Below are 14,683 nucleotides of genomic sequence, written 5' to 3'. Positions count from 1 at the left end.
ACTCAGGAGGTTCTTTTTTACCTCTTTGTTTAGAATTTTATATTAGTTATCAGCTATCATTAACCACTCAATAAATTTCCATTCAGATTATATATCAGCAATATGCATTAATTGTCATGTTACAGTTGACTTTAAGGACAAAGAGCAGCATCATTTACCAAATCATGTTTTTTCGTGTTTCTTTTTTATTTATTCTGTTTCATATGGCTCTTGACCCTTCTAAAGGGCAAGTCCTTTTCTATTAGGATACGTCAACTTATATTCGATTAATGTTAGGATCGGTCAACTAAAATGAAGTTTTACAGCTTAAACAAATATTGGAAGACTATGTATGCAGTTAAAAGTTATACTTTTTAGATGCAAATTTCTCAACACCTGATATGAGATGCTCAAGCAAGGCTCGTAAGTTAATGACTAGTGCTAAAAGAAAAATCGACTAAAAACAACAAGTCTGCAATTTTTTCTGCTAAAAACATACAACCGAAGGAGAGATGATCTAGTTACCCTTTTTCAGAATTTTGAATTCCAGAATTAGAGTATAAAAATAGAGTAATTAAAGTATGGAATGCATGTGGCACGAGATTCCTTTTGTTATCATGTGCAATGACAAGTTTATAGCAATTTACATTTCTTAGTAATTATAATATTAAAGATGATAGAGTCCAAGGACAAAGAATTATAAATGTCATCTTTCACCATTAGAAATAGTCATATAACATGAATATAAGATTATTGTATCACATGGATCTATTAATTATCACATTGACATTAGACTTTAGACATATCAAAGGAAACTTCTATCATATATGATCATATGGATATTATTTGTCATTTCACATGGAAATAAATAGCTCTACTCTACATATGCTTCTCCAATGCCTTCTATTTATTTCTTTCATCTTTTTATGTCTCTATTCAATTTTTTCTCTTGTTCTTAATTTCTAATTGCAGCAACCCAAAGCTCCTATTTCTTTCACGAATGTTTTAGTTAATTTCCAACGATTTGATTGTTTAATACAGCTTAATTTTAAAAGCAAAATCGTTTACGAAATGGATAAATCATAATAAAAACAAATGTCATTTTCTATTATAAAATTTATGGACGCGCACACCATGTGTTCTATCTCTATCTAAATGAACAAAGACATGAGTATCAAATCCAAGAAAATGCATCAATTCATGTATCAAAGTAGCTTGACAGCATGGATTTGATGCTTTTAGAATAAATGACATAGCACTACATACTGGACAGTTTATCTGCATATTCTGCTTCCTTCCGGCTGGTCCTTGCATATATATAAACTAAATCAAATGAATAACAAATGCTCAAACGAAGAGAAGGCGGAAAACACTTGAAAGGTGATGCAGACTTTTCAGTTCTACATTGTTATCTGTACATAATAAAGAATAATTAATAGCTACTCTTTTAAAGACACTGGATAAGGGAGGGAAAAAGAACCAAAAAGATAGGGTGCAAATCATTAAAAAGATAGGATAGGGTATAAATTAAAAAAGAGGACACACATTATAGGTGAAAATTTGAAAGAACTCGGGGACAAATAGACCCTTTCTAATAAGGAAAAAAAAAATGTTTGAGAAATTAAGAAGATAAATAGCTTTCCGCCATCCAAGAGAATTTCAAATCACCTTCTCGAAAACCATTATATATATATATATATATATATATATAACATTGCCCAGTGATGGCATGTCTCATTGATCAGAAATTACTTTTATCTTTTTCCACAAATTTTCGCTTCTTCCTATGAAAAATGACTCTTTAAACGGCACTTCATTCTACAAATAGTCATAACTGTATACCGATACCTATAAATTATAGAAACCTTTTCTCACCCTTCGCATCCTTTCTTATACATACACACACCCCAAACAAAACAAGCGTGATCCTTTCTTATGCAAGTGATTTTTGGAGCAAGGTCATATCCAACTCTTGCCTCCATTTTCTCCTCCAAAATAGGGTAAACTCCAAAATAAAGTAACTATTATTCCATTTTTTTACTCCAAGAAAAATATTCTATTTTGTATTCTTCTTTCTCTTCAATATTTTATTAATTATCCTTTATTTAAATTTTATTTTCTTATTTTATTAAAGAAATTCTATCTATTTTTCTTTTTTACATATTCATCACATATAATTTATATTTCTTTCTTATATAACCATTTAATAAAAAAAATATTTTATACCATAAATTTTTAAATAATATAATTTGTAAGCAAATATTATAGATTATATATATTAACGGATAATTCAAATAAAAGTGAAATCATTGAGATACAAGATAATTAAATACATCATGAGTATTCAACTTCCACCTCTAGTATGCTCCCATAAATGAACTATTAATGCATTACGAAGTGCAAAATGAGCATCTTTGTCGTTAATTCTTTTGTGTCGACCTAAAAATTGTTCAAATCTGTGATTTTCATCTACTACCATTTCTACCGTTAGAGGTGGACATTCCCAATCATCTTGATTGGTGCATTAAGATGACGCTCATCCTCGATTATCATATTGTGCAATATAATACATGTAGTTATTATATCATGTAGCACTTCTTTCTCCAAAAACGTGATGGTCCTTCAATTATTGCAAAACGAGCTTGCAAAACTCCGAATGCACGTTCAACATTTTTTCGACATGATTCTTGTTTCATCGCGAAATATTTCTTCTATGGCGAACGTGGGTGCGAATAGTTTGCACAAGCATTGACTATTTCGGATATATACCGTCAGCTAAATAATAACTCATATCATATTCTTTTCCTTGAATAACATAATGGGCCGGAGGAGCAATACATGCAGCAAGATCAGAAACAAATGTGATGACTCTAAAACATTAATGTCATTATTGGTGTCGAGCATACCAAAATATGCATGCCATATCCAAAGGTCATAATCAGCTACAGATTCAAGAATTATTGATGGGGATTAATTACGATCTGCATATTGTCCAGCCCATGCTGTTGGAAAATTTTTTCATCTCCAATAAATGTAGCCTAGACTGCCTAACATTCCTAGAAAGCCACCTTGTTCACCGATGTGCAGAAGTCTTGCAACATCGTTAGCTGTTGGTGATCTCAAAAACTGCTCGCCAAAAACCTCTATGATAGCTCCACAAAATCTTTTCATGCTTTCGTCTCTCTAATTTTTAGATATTCGTCAGTGGCATCCGCTCGCACACAGTATGCCAATATTCTAAACACGGTTGTGATTTTTTGTAGAGTAGATAATCCAAATCTGCCCATCGCATCAATGTGTTGTTTGAAGTACATATATCATGACCTTTAATTGCATCAACAATTCGAATGAACAAATTTTGAGATATCCGATATCTATGACGAAATTGTCCCTCATAAAAGCAGAGATTATCTAAAAAATAATCAAAAAAAAATAAATTATTATCAGCACCTTTACGATCTCGATTGATTACCAAATGACCTAGACTGGATCCCACTTTGATAGGATCATTATTTTGATTTTCTTGCAAACACTGAAACACATAATTGTTCATCTAAATTGCTTGCATGCACAATTGCATTTTAACTTCATTATCGGAAATTAAAGGTGATGATGAGAATAAAAAATAAGTAATTTAAATCATCATTATTCTTAGATGAACCTCCCATAAAGAGATTCATTTTGAGAAGACGGAAACAATAATGTTTAATTTATTTAGAAATAAATTGTATGGAAGAATATGATTTCCTAAATTGTGTTCATTTTTATAGAGTCAAATTTTTTCTAAAGATAAAATAGGGATAAGGATGAAATCCATCGGACGGTTGAGATTAGGACAAAATCCACTCGACGGTTGAGATCAAGATAAAATCTATCCCATTTTCATCTACTAAATTATTGTGTCTGATAAGTTGTACAATATGTAGAGATATTTTTTCTAAAGATAAAAGGAAAAAGGGTTCAAAATGCCCCTAAACTATTGGAAAAGGTTTAAAAATACCCTTCATCCACCTATTGAGCTAAAAATACCCCTCCATCCACCTTTTTGGTTCATTTATGCCCATTGACCGTTAGCTCAATGCTGAATTAAAAATAATTACTTAAAAACATATTTTGTAAAATATTTTCGTTTTTTTAAACTAATGCACCAGTAGTCCACTAATTTAGTAAAATCTTTTCTCTTTTTTTTCCAGTTTTTACAACAAAAGAAATTCTGTTTTTTTAAAGCATATTTTTTTGTAAAAACTGGAAAAATAAATTTGTTTTTAACAAAAATATTTTTGCTTTTGAAATTATTTTTTTCAGTTTTTTAAAAAAAAATATTTTGTTAAAAAACGAAAATATTTTTTTCAGTTTTTACAAATTTGTTTTTCCAGTTTACAAAAATAAATTGCTTTAAAAAAACAGAAAAAAAATCTTTTTCAAAAACAAAAATATTTTGTTGAAAATATTTTTTTAGTTTTTAAAAAACGAAAATATTTTATTAAAACCAATTTTTTCTGTTTTTACAATGTTTTTCCAGTTTTTACATAAGAAATGCTTTAAAAAACTGGGAAAAAATGAATTTGTTTTTTGTAAAAACTGAAAAAAAAGAAGAAATAGACTTTACCAACTTAGTGGACTATTGGTGCATTAATTTAAAAAAACAAAAATATTTTACAAAATATTTTTTTAAGTAATTATTTTTAATTTAGCATTGACCTAACGGTCAAAGGGCATAAATAAACCAAAAAGGTGGATGAAGGGATATTTTTAGCCCAATAGGTGGATGAAGAGTATTTTTAAACGTTTCTCCAATAGTTTAAGGGCATTTTGAACCCTTTTCCGAAGATAAAATAGTAATAAGGATGAAATCCATCGGACGGTTGAGACTTGGACGAAATACTCGATAGCTGAGATCAAAATAAAATTTGTCCTATTTTCATCTATTAAATTATTGTGTTTACTGAGTTGTCTATGCATTGAATAATGCATAGAGATATTTTTTCTAAAGATAAAATAGGAATAAGGATGAAATCCATCAGACATTTGAGATTAGGACGAAATTCACTCGACTACTGAATTCCCATCTACTAAATTATTATGTCTGTTGAGTTGTCTACACATTGAATAATGTGACCAAATATTTCTTCTAAAGATAAAATAGGAATAAGGATGAAATCCATCGGACGATTGAGATTATGACGAAATCCACTCGACGGCTAAGATCAAAATACAATCTATCACATTCTCATCTACTAAATTATTGTGTCCAATGAGTTGTCTACATGTTGAATAATGTGTAGAGATGTTTTTCTAAAGATAAAATAGTAATAAGGATGAAATCTATTGGACGGTTGAGATTAGGACAAAATTCACTCGGCGGTTGAGATCAAAATAAAATCTATCATATTCTCATCTACTAAATTATGTTATCTGCTGAGTTGTATACACATTTAATAATGTGTAGAGTTATTTTCTCTAAATATAAAATCGGAATAAGGATGAAATTCATCGGACGGTTGAGATTAGGACGAGATCCACTCAACGGCTGAGATCAAAATAAATTGTATCCTATTCTCATCTACTAAATTATTGTGTCTACTGAGTTGTCTACACATTGAATAATGTGTAGACATATTTTTTCTAAAGATAAAATAGGAATAAGGATGACATCCATTGGACAGTAGAGATTAGGACGAAATTCGCTCGACGACTGAGATCAAAATAAAATCTATCATATTCTCATCTACTAAATTATTGTGTCTGTTGAGTTGTCTACACATTGAATAATGTGTAGAGATATTTTTCTAAAGATAAAATAGGAATAAGGATGAAATCCATCGGACGGTTGAGATTAAGACGAAATCCACTCGACAGCTCAGATCAAGATAAAATCTATCCTATTCTCATCTACTAAATTATTGTGTCTACTGAGTTGTCTACACATCAATAATGTGTAGAGATATTTTTTCTAAATATAAAATAGGAATAAGGATGAAATCTATCGGACGATTGAAATTAGGACGAAATTCACTCGACGACTGAGATCAAAGTAAAATCTATCCAATTCTTATCTACTAAATTATTGTATCTGGTGAGTTGTCTACACATTGAATAATGTATAGAGATATTTTTTCTAAAGATAAAATAGGAATAAGGATGAAATCCATCGGACGTTTGAGATTAGGATGAAATCCACTTGACGGTTGAGATCAAAATAAAATCTATCTTATTCTCATCTACTAAATTATTGTGTCTACTGTGAGCACATGATTTTTGCCCTATGAAAGAATTACTCCCAAAAAATTCAAAATAAAATAATTTTCCTTAGTGTGCAATTTTGTGATATTTTGTGATATTTTAGATAATTATTTGTATTTGTCTGTGCATGTTTATTTGTTAAATTAATAAAAATACAAAAAATATGTCGCATTTTGCATGTAGGATTTAATTCTACAATTGTTAGTAATTAAGTTTGTTTTACAAAAAATTAAAAAATTACAAAAATAGGCATATTTTGCATTTTTAGCATTTAATATCCAAATATACAATTTTATGCTTAATTATTACTTAATTGTGCGTTAATTGTTATTGGGAGTTAATTTGCGCTTTTATAACTTAATTTAGTTCTTAATAATAATTCAAGTATTTTTATAATTTAGTTTAAGAAAAATAAAAGAAGAAAGGAGAGCAAAAATACAAAGAAAAATCGGATTGGGCCACTTCTTCAAATTTCAACCCCAGACCCAAATAATTGCCCAACCTTCCCCATGACCCGGTCCATTTCAAACCGGGTCGACCCGGTCCATAATCCCAAAGACCCAGCACCCCCTATCTTGCATTTCCAAAAAAACAAAACAAAAACAAAACACAAAAAACCCTAAACTAAACCCATCCCCCCCCTCTCATTTTCTTCTTCTTCTCCAAACTCTAAAGCAAGCAACCATGGCTTCTCCCCCCTTGCTGCTACCCAGTTGCCCTTTCCCCCACACGTCTTCATCTCTTTCCTCACCTCCAAACGACCCCTCCAATCACCGGAAAAAACCAGTCGACCGCCCCCGTCTGCCATTGACGAGTTTCGTCGACCCCCAAGCTCCACCCTTGCTGCTTCTTCGTCTTCATCTTCTTCGTCATGGCAACTGTTTTGTCGCCCAACCAGCAGCAACCAGCCTCCTCCTCACGTCCGCCATTGACGAGCAACCATCGTTGCTGCGCCAACCATTGTTGTTGCCCTCGTCGAGCTTCCATAGCTGCTGCACCTTTTTCTGCTTCGTCTTCACGTCGCCATGAACGACCCCCCCTCCTGCTTTGTCTTCCAACTGTGAACAACACATACAACACCACCAATATACCACCCAAATCCGCCATCGTTTCTGCTACGTGAAGCAGCCCAGCTGCTACTGTGCCGCGCTACTGCGTCTCCATTCACGTTGTTGCCTGCTCCGACGTGTTGCTGCTGCAATTCCATCGTGTTGAGCTGCTGCTCCTGGAACTGCTACTGTGCTGCTGCGTCGTCTTCAAACGACGCCAAACGACCATCTTCTTCGATCGTCGTTTCGATCCGGTTAGTGGGTTTAAGATTTGGGTTTAACATTCTTGTTTTGTTCATCGTTGAAGTAATTTTTTTTAGTTTGTTCATATGTTTTGTTGATTTAATTTTCAGATTCAAGTGGAACTTTGATTAATTAGTTTTTCAGTTTATTTCATGTGCTTTTATTTTGTATTTGTAAAAGAAATTGTTAGTTTAATTTTAATATTGTTAGATGTTAGTTTAAATCGTTTGAATCCGAAATTAGTATAAGTTTGATTTTCTTGTTTATTGTTTATCATTTGCGATTATTTCTTGAGTTTGTCTCATGATCTTGTTTAAGTTTAATATAGAAATTGTTGGTTGTAATGTTATTAGATTCAAGTTTAAGTTCATAATTGTTTCTTCTTCGATCTTGTTATTTGTCTAAAAGAATTTAGTTGTAATAGGGAAATATGTTGGTTTAATCATGTGAATCCGACATGTTTTGTTGTTTAAAATAGATTTAATTCATGTTCATCTTTATTTGAAGTTCATTTTTAATCCAGCGATTTAATGTGAGTTTATGTTTTTGATTTGTTGGTTTAGTTTGAATCATGTGTTGTGTTGTTAATATTGTTGTTTCCTTGCTCATCCATTGTTGGTCTAAGTTAACCAGGATTGGTTCTCAATATGGTTAATTCATTCACATTAATTTGATGTTGTTCATCTATGTTCATATGAGTTGTTGTTGAATTTGTTTAGAAATTGGTCATATTGGCTATATTTTGGTCAAGTTTGATTAATTGATCGTTTAGAGCTGATGGGGGTAGTTTGGTAAATCGCAGTACGTTCAGGGGTAAAATGGTAATTTCGGTAATGGCAGAGGGGTATTTTTGGAATTTAAATTCTGAATAATTATTTATTTTGAGTGTTCTTTCCATTAAAATTAAGATAACATTAAAGTAATTAATAATGGGGGGACAAGATATAATGGTGGGGAATAATGCAATTGTTTAATATAAGCATGAGGGACAAGATATAATGGGGTATTTGTTTAATAAGGTGGGGGACAAAACATTAGATAGTGGGATTAAAAGGGGGTTGAGTGGGAAGATAATGGGTTTTTATGTTTTAAAAATGTTGAAAGATGGGGATAAAAGGGAGAGGCTTGATCAGATTTAAAAGGAGACAGATAGAGATAGAGAAAAAAAAAGAGCTGAATATTTAAGAGAGAAAGAAAAATTCCGAAAAATATTAAAACTTTCAAGAAAAGAGAAAAAAAAATACAAATAAAAAGGAGTTGGAGATTAGAAGAGAGAGTAATACACACCTAATAAATATTCTGATATACGGGTTTAGAAATTAAGGGTTAAACATTAATTAGCCTTTCCAATCTGAAAATTCCCTTGGTTTCTGTCCGTTGTTTGTTGTCAGTGTTTCTGGATTTTATTTTGATTTTCAAATCTGTCACTGGGATTTCTGTTGACTGGATTGCTGGTTATTATTGTTGTTGCTGTGTTACGTACTACGTGGCTGACTTTCTTCTTCTTATATTGACAATACCAGGTACACAACTGTAATTTTGGCCTTTTGTAAGCTGAAATGAAGAATGGAAGTTTAAATTTTTAATTTAGTTTTTTTTATTAATTGCATTTAGGTTATTTCATGTATTATTATTCTGTAAATCGCCGTCGTTTTGCATAATTAGGCATATTGTAGCGATGTATTAAATAATGCTTTGCTTTAACCTGATTATTAGGTAGTATATATTTAAGCATGTTAATTACTAATTAAACTGTCAAATAATAAAAATAGAAGAAAATAACATAAAATTGGCTTTATTAAATCAGTTTGGCAAAATTGATTAAGTTCCTTATTCATAAGGGTTTTAGTATCACCAACGTTAAGTTAATCGGAATCATGTAGCTAAATTCAGTTAAAACATGAATTAACTTTGCGAATCAAGTATTAGGACATGATTTGAATTAAAACAAGGTTAGTTAAGGTTAAATTATTTAATTTTTAGAAATACGGTTTAGTAATCAAGATTATTTCTAATTTTTAGTATTTGTAAATAATTAATTTCAATAGCTCAAGTCATCTAACAATATGATTTTAATTGACTATGGGATAATTAGTTTTCTTCTTAAAAAAAAAATTATTTGACAATTCCATATTGTATTTATAATTATAATTTTAGTAATATTACTTTCCGTTAATGTTTGTTTTAAACTAGTATTTAATATGTTATTTTTAAGTATGTAGAGATTGATTTTATATTAGTAATAATAAAAAGTAGTCATTAAAAGATATTCAAAAAATAAGGGAGGATTTCGCTAAAAATAAATAAATATAAACAATACAAAAATTTGCAGGGTCCTCCAATCTTATTTATTTTATTTTTTTTTTAAAAAAATATTTAGATTCCGGGATGGGCCATTTAGTAAATTTCACAGTCCTACCTAATAGTTTAATAACGCGTAGTATTTTGGCGCATATTTAATAAAGTTATTTTCTTAAATACGGGTGTGCATTTATGTAACCCAAATCCCGATCTTGACGAAGTCAAAATGCGTCAACAAATCACGTGTACACTGGTTGTGACGTGGTTCGAGATGCGTTTTCACGATGTTGCAATTCTTGTATAAAATAATAATAAGAATAATGATAAAAGCAGTTTAATGCTAAATTTGCATATAAGTTCTTAATTGTTTAAAAATCAGATAAATAAGCCAAATATAACAGTTGAGCGACCGTGCTAGAACCACGGAATTCGGGAATGCCTAACACCTTCTCCCGGGTTAACAGAATTCCTTATCCGGATTTCTGATTCGCAGACTGTAATATGGAGTCATTCTTTTCCTCGATTCGGGATTAAAATTGGTGACTTGGAACACCCTAAATCTCCCAAGTGGCGACTCTGAAATAAACAAACAAATCCCGTTTCGATTGTCCTTTAATTGGAAAAAACTCCTTCACCCCTCGCGGGGACGGAAAAAGGAGGTGTGACCGCTCTGGCGACTCTGCTGTGGATGAACCCATAATCTCTGGTTCAGGGTTCAAGAATTCGAGCTTAGAATAATTGTTATTATTTGACTTTATTTATTTATTTAATTTTATTTACATATTTTGGCTTAAATGTGCTAATTAATTGCCTTTACCGCTTTGATATTATGTGAACTGTATATAAACTGTGTCGAAACCCTTCTCTTCTTACCTCCGGGGAGAAGCTCGCTGGTCGAGACTCCCTATTCTGTTAGTGTCAATACCTGAAATAAGAAAGAGACTCGGATAGTTACAAAGCTGGATGACCCCGCGGGTCCCCGGTACGTAGCCCCCTCCTCGACTCGAGTTGTCCTCTCGGGTAAGCCAGGTCTAGAACAAAGCCCAATTTGAAACTTAGTAAAACATGACTTCATGCCGGATCCCTAGTAGGAAAACGCTTATTTGCATCACGTTGCATCTGACTTAGGGGACTCAACACAGGGGTTGGGTCCGTCTAGGACTAGCAACCTGAAATGTAAAGACCATCATGCTGCATCCTGTTTGCTTTATGCATTTATTTGCTTTAGACTTGCATGCTGACCGGCTTTGGAAAATCAGAAATTTTGAAATTGTGAAAAAAAGGGGACGAAGTAACAGTGTAGAGAATTAATTGCCTATATTTTTTTTAAAAAAAAAATAGTTTGTATTACCATGAAAAAAAAAAGTTTTGTTTTTTTTAAAATGATTTTTTTATTTGTTTATTTATCTACAAAAATGCCAAAAAATAAATAATAAGGAGTCAGGCTATGTCATGTTGCAAAAATAGCCGAACATTCCCTAAAGGGGCGCTGGAAGGCTGACTTTGCATAAGCAGCCACCTTTGTTTTTTTTACCTTTCGGCTGGTAAAATCCCTACAGCCTTAAAATCTTCATCCCTGAAAAGTCAAAAGGCCGTATTTAAAGAATACATTTTTCTTTTCCTCAAAATTAGGAAATAGGAAAATTAGTTTTTGAGTCAAATAAAGATTTTGCTTTTTGTCTAAAACCCTTAATAAATGTGCAGAATGAGCACGAGTAGGAATTCATCTGAGGCCATTGTAAATGGGATCCCTTCAGGCTTACGCATGTGGTGGAACGACTTAGAAGAATCAGGGCGAGATACAGTCAAGGTGTACTTAGGAAACTTAGTTGGGTTACTGGACATTGTTCCAAGAGGGGACATTATAAGGGCGCTAATCTCATTCTGGGACCCAGCACACAATGTATTTCATTTCTCAGACTTTGAGCTCACACCGACACTGGAAGAGCTGGCAGGGTACATCGGGAGTCCCAAAGTCCCTATGAGAGAGCAGTATCTTATTGCACCAAGGACCGTGACTATACACAAATTTTTAGACACCGTGAAGATCCGCAGAGTTATACACAACCCAGAATTATCTGAAGGTTTTTGTAGTTTTGCATTCTTGTACGACAGATACGGTCATTTTGGAGGGTTCAACAATCCCGAGGAAAAAATTTGCAGCGGGGAAAACCAGCTGAAATGGGAAGGACATAGGTGTATTGCTTTCATGGTAGCCTTTCTGGGCCTTCTGATATTCCCTAGAAAAGACGCGAAAATTAACATACAAGTCGCTGGGGTCGTCAGCACTTTGCTCAAGCAGAACAACAGCACTCTGGCGCCAATGATTATAGCAGACATCTTCCGCGCTCTCACTGTTTGCAAAACCGGAGGAGGTTTCTTTGAGGGTTGCAATGTACTACTGCAAATGTGGATGATAGAACACCTATATCATCGCCCACAGTTCCTGAAATATGAGTCGTCACAAAAGACTTGTATAGAAGAGTTTTCCACAAGGGTCAATGGGTTTAGCCTGCCAGAAGGGGTCGCCGAGTGGGTCACTTTGTTACGTTCAGTCTCAGCAAACCAGATAGAATGGGCATTTGGGTGGCTACCCATGGATGAAATCATACACATGTCAGCCACCGAATCTCATTTGTTGTTGATGGGCCTCCAAAGTATCCAACCTTATGCACCATACAGAGTTTTGAGACAGTTGGGGCGATACCAAATAGTCCCAAAGGAAGAGGATCTCAGTGGCCAGGTAATCGAAATCGGGCCTGGTGGGCAGTTCCCTGAAGCAGTCGTTCAGAGAATCTAGAATGAATGCCAAACCCTGAAAGTAGATACTCGTGTACAAGACCGGGCCAAAGGTGAAGTATCGCCAAAATACCTCACATGGTACAAAAGAGAGCTTGAGCACCAGAGACCAACTAAGAGAGCTCACGTCCAAGACTTCGCAGAATCATCGCGAGCACAATGGGGTTGGCTAGCAAAAGAGAAGGAATATCGGGACGAGATTGGCAAGTTAAAACAACAAATTGAGGGGATAAAATACCAAAGCAACTCGCAAATTGATGCTGATACAGGAGAGAAAAGCAAGTTGATTCAAGAGAACAAGGCCTTGAGAGCCCGAATCCGCCAAAACAGAAAGAATGCCGGCGACCAATAGAAAATTCGGTCCAGTGAAAGGTTGATAGCAGAGTTGAGGAGTCAGGTCAACAAAAGCCGCGAAGACTTGGAGAGATCCAAGGCTTGTATAACAAGAATGCGGGTCAGGTGGGCCAAAGTTACAGCAGCACAGAGAGAGCACCTATGGCAAGTAAAAAGGGACTACAAAATGAGTGTTGCGACATTGAGAGAGATAAACTCCATTCTCAATGATCGGGTCCTTAAACAAACCAGGGATGCTAGAATAGATAGAGAACGCTGCTATATCTGTTAAGACTCTAACACTGACAAGTTTGTTGTTTTTCCAATCAATATCAGTTAGTTGTTAGAGCGTATTGGCACCGTACCATTATCAAACAAGATCGAAAGGTCCTATACCAGAAAGCATGACTGGATCAGACAACAGTGTTGAGTCGGAAAAGATGGCACATCAGATGCTGAAGGAAGCCATGGAAAAAATGGAAAAAATGAGGCTGGAAATGAATGAAATGCAGATAGCCTTGGCTAGAGCCCAAAAGGGGCAGGAACTACCTGTTACTCCTACTCTCCAACCAGGACACACGTCAGAATATCCCTCTCCCGGTCCTTCAACAAGTTTCCCAAGCCATCACTATTATCAGGGAAGAGAGGCTTATGATCCCCAAGCTCCACCACCCAGTCAAAACCCTCCTCCACCAAATGTTCCCGTCTTTGTGGCACCTCCCCCAGCCCCATTGCACAGATCATCCAGTGAGCCACTGTTTTAGGCTCACGACACACAATATTACCCCCCTGAACTCACATTCAAAGCACTAGAGCCATTGCCTGCGCCATTTTTAGAAGATGTGAAAAGCCGGCTAAGAGCCCAGAGCAGGACGAGGTGATGCGGAAATTTAAAAGCCTGGAGCAGTCCTTCAGGAACATACACGGGTTAGGCAACCAGGTCAGCGTGGCCTACAAGGATCTATGCCATTTCCCTGACGTTCAATTACCAGCAGGGTTCAAAATGCCCAAGTTCGATTTATACGAAGGGCATGGCGATCCTATGGCACATCTACGGGGCTTTTGTAGCAAAATGAGGGGAGCAGGGGGCAAAGATGAGCTACTGATAGCTTACTTTGGCCAGAGTTTGAGTAGGTCGGCACTGGAGTGGTATACAAGACAAGATCCGAGCAGGTGGTACACCTGGAATGACTTGGCACAAGCTTTCACAGGACACTTCCAATACAACCTTGAGATAGTCCCAGACCGTCTCACATTGCTAAAGCTTGAGAAGAAATCCGGAGAAAGCTTCAGGGAATTCGGGTTCCGATGGAGAGAGCAGGCAGCCAAAGTTGATCCTCCAATGAGAGAAGGAGAAATGGTAGATTACTTTCTACAAACTCTAGAGCCGACTTACTTCGGTCACTTGGTGACGTCAGTTGGCAAATCCTTCAATGAAGTGGTGAAAATGGGAAGTATGATAGAAGAGGGACTTAAGTCCAATAAGATCCTGAGTTACTCGGCAATTAAGGCAACAACTCAGGCCATTCAGAGCGGCACGGGAGGTGCGCTCGGAATGAAAAGGAGAGAGGAGGTCACGACAATAGAGGCAGGCAATTGGTCCAGATCTAAAGGCCCTTCCCCTCATTACCAACCCAGATCCCATCATCTAAACTACCCACACAATCCATACAACCTTCCACAACCCTACTACCCACCACAAGAACAACATTTTTCCATACATCACGCCCAAACTT

The 14,683-nt window shown here is 34.9% G+C and overlaps 1 pseudogene; it reads right to left on the bottom strand.

Annotated features, from left to right (window-relative positions):
* Positions 1-2,323: 2,323 nt before the first annotated feature.
* LOC142174634 (uncharacterized) lies at positions 2,324-7,329 on the bottom strand (annotated as a pseudogene).
* Positions 7,330-14,683: the final 7,354 nt, after the last annotated feature.

Source organism: Nicotiana tabacum, chromosome 20 (assembly GCF_000715075.1).
Source record: "Nicotiana tabacum cultivar K326 chromosome 20, ASM71507v2, whole genome shotgun sequence".
NCBI classification, from domain to species: Eukaryota; Viridiplantae; Streptophyta; class Magnoliopsida; order Solanales; family Solanaceae; genus Nicotiana; species Nicotiana tabacum.
The sequence above is the reverse complement of the archived record's forward strand: the minus strand, read 5'-3'. Positions and strand labels throughout refer to the sequence as shown.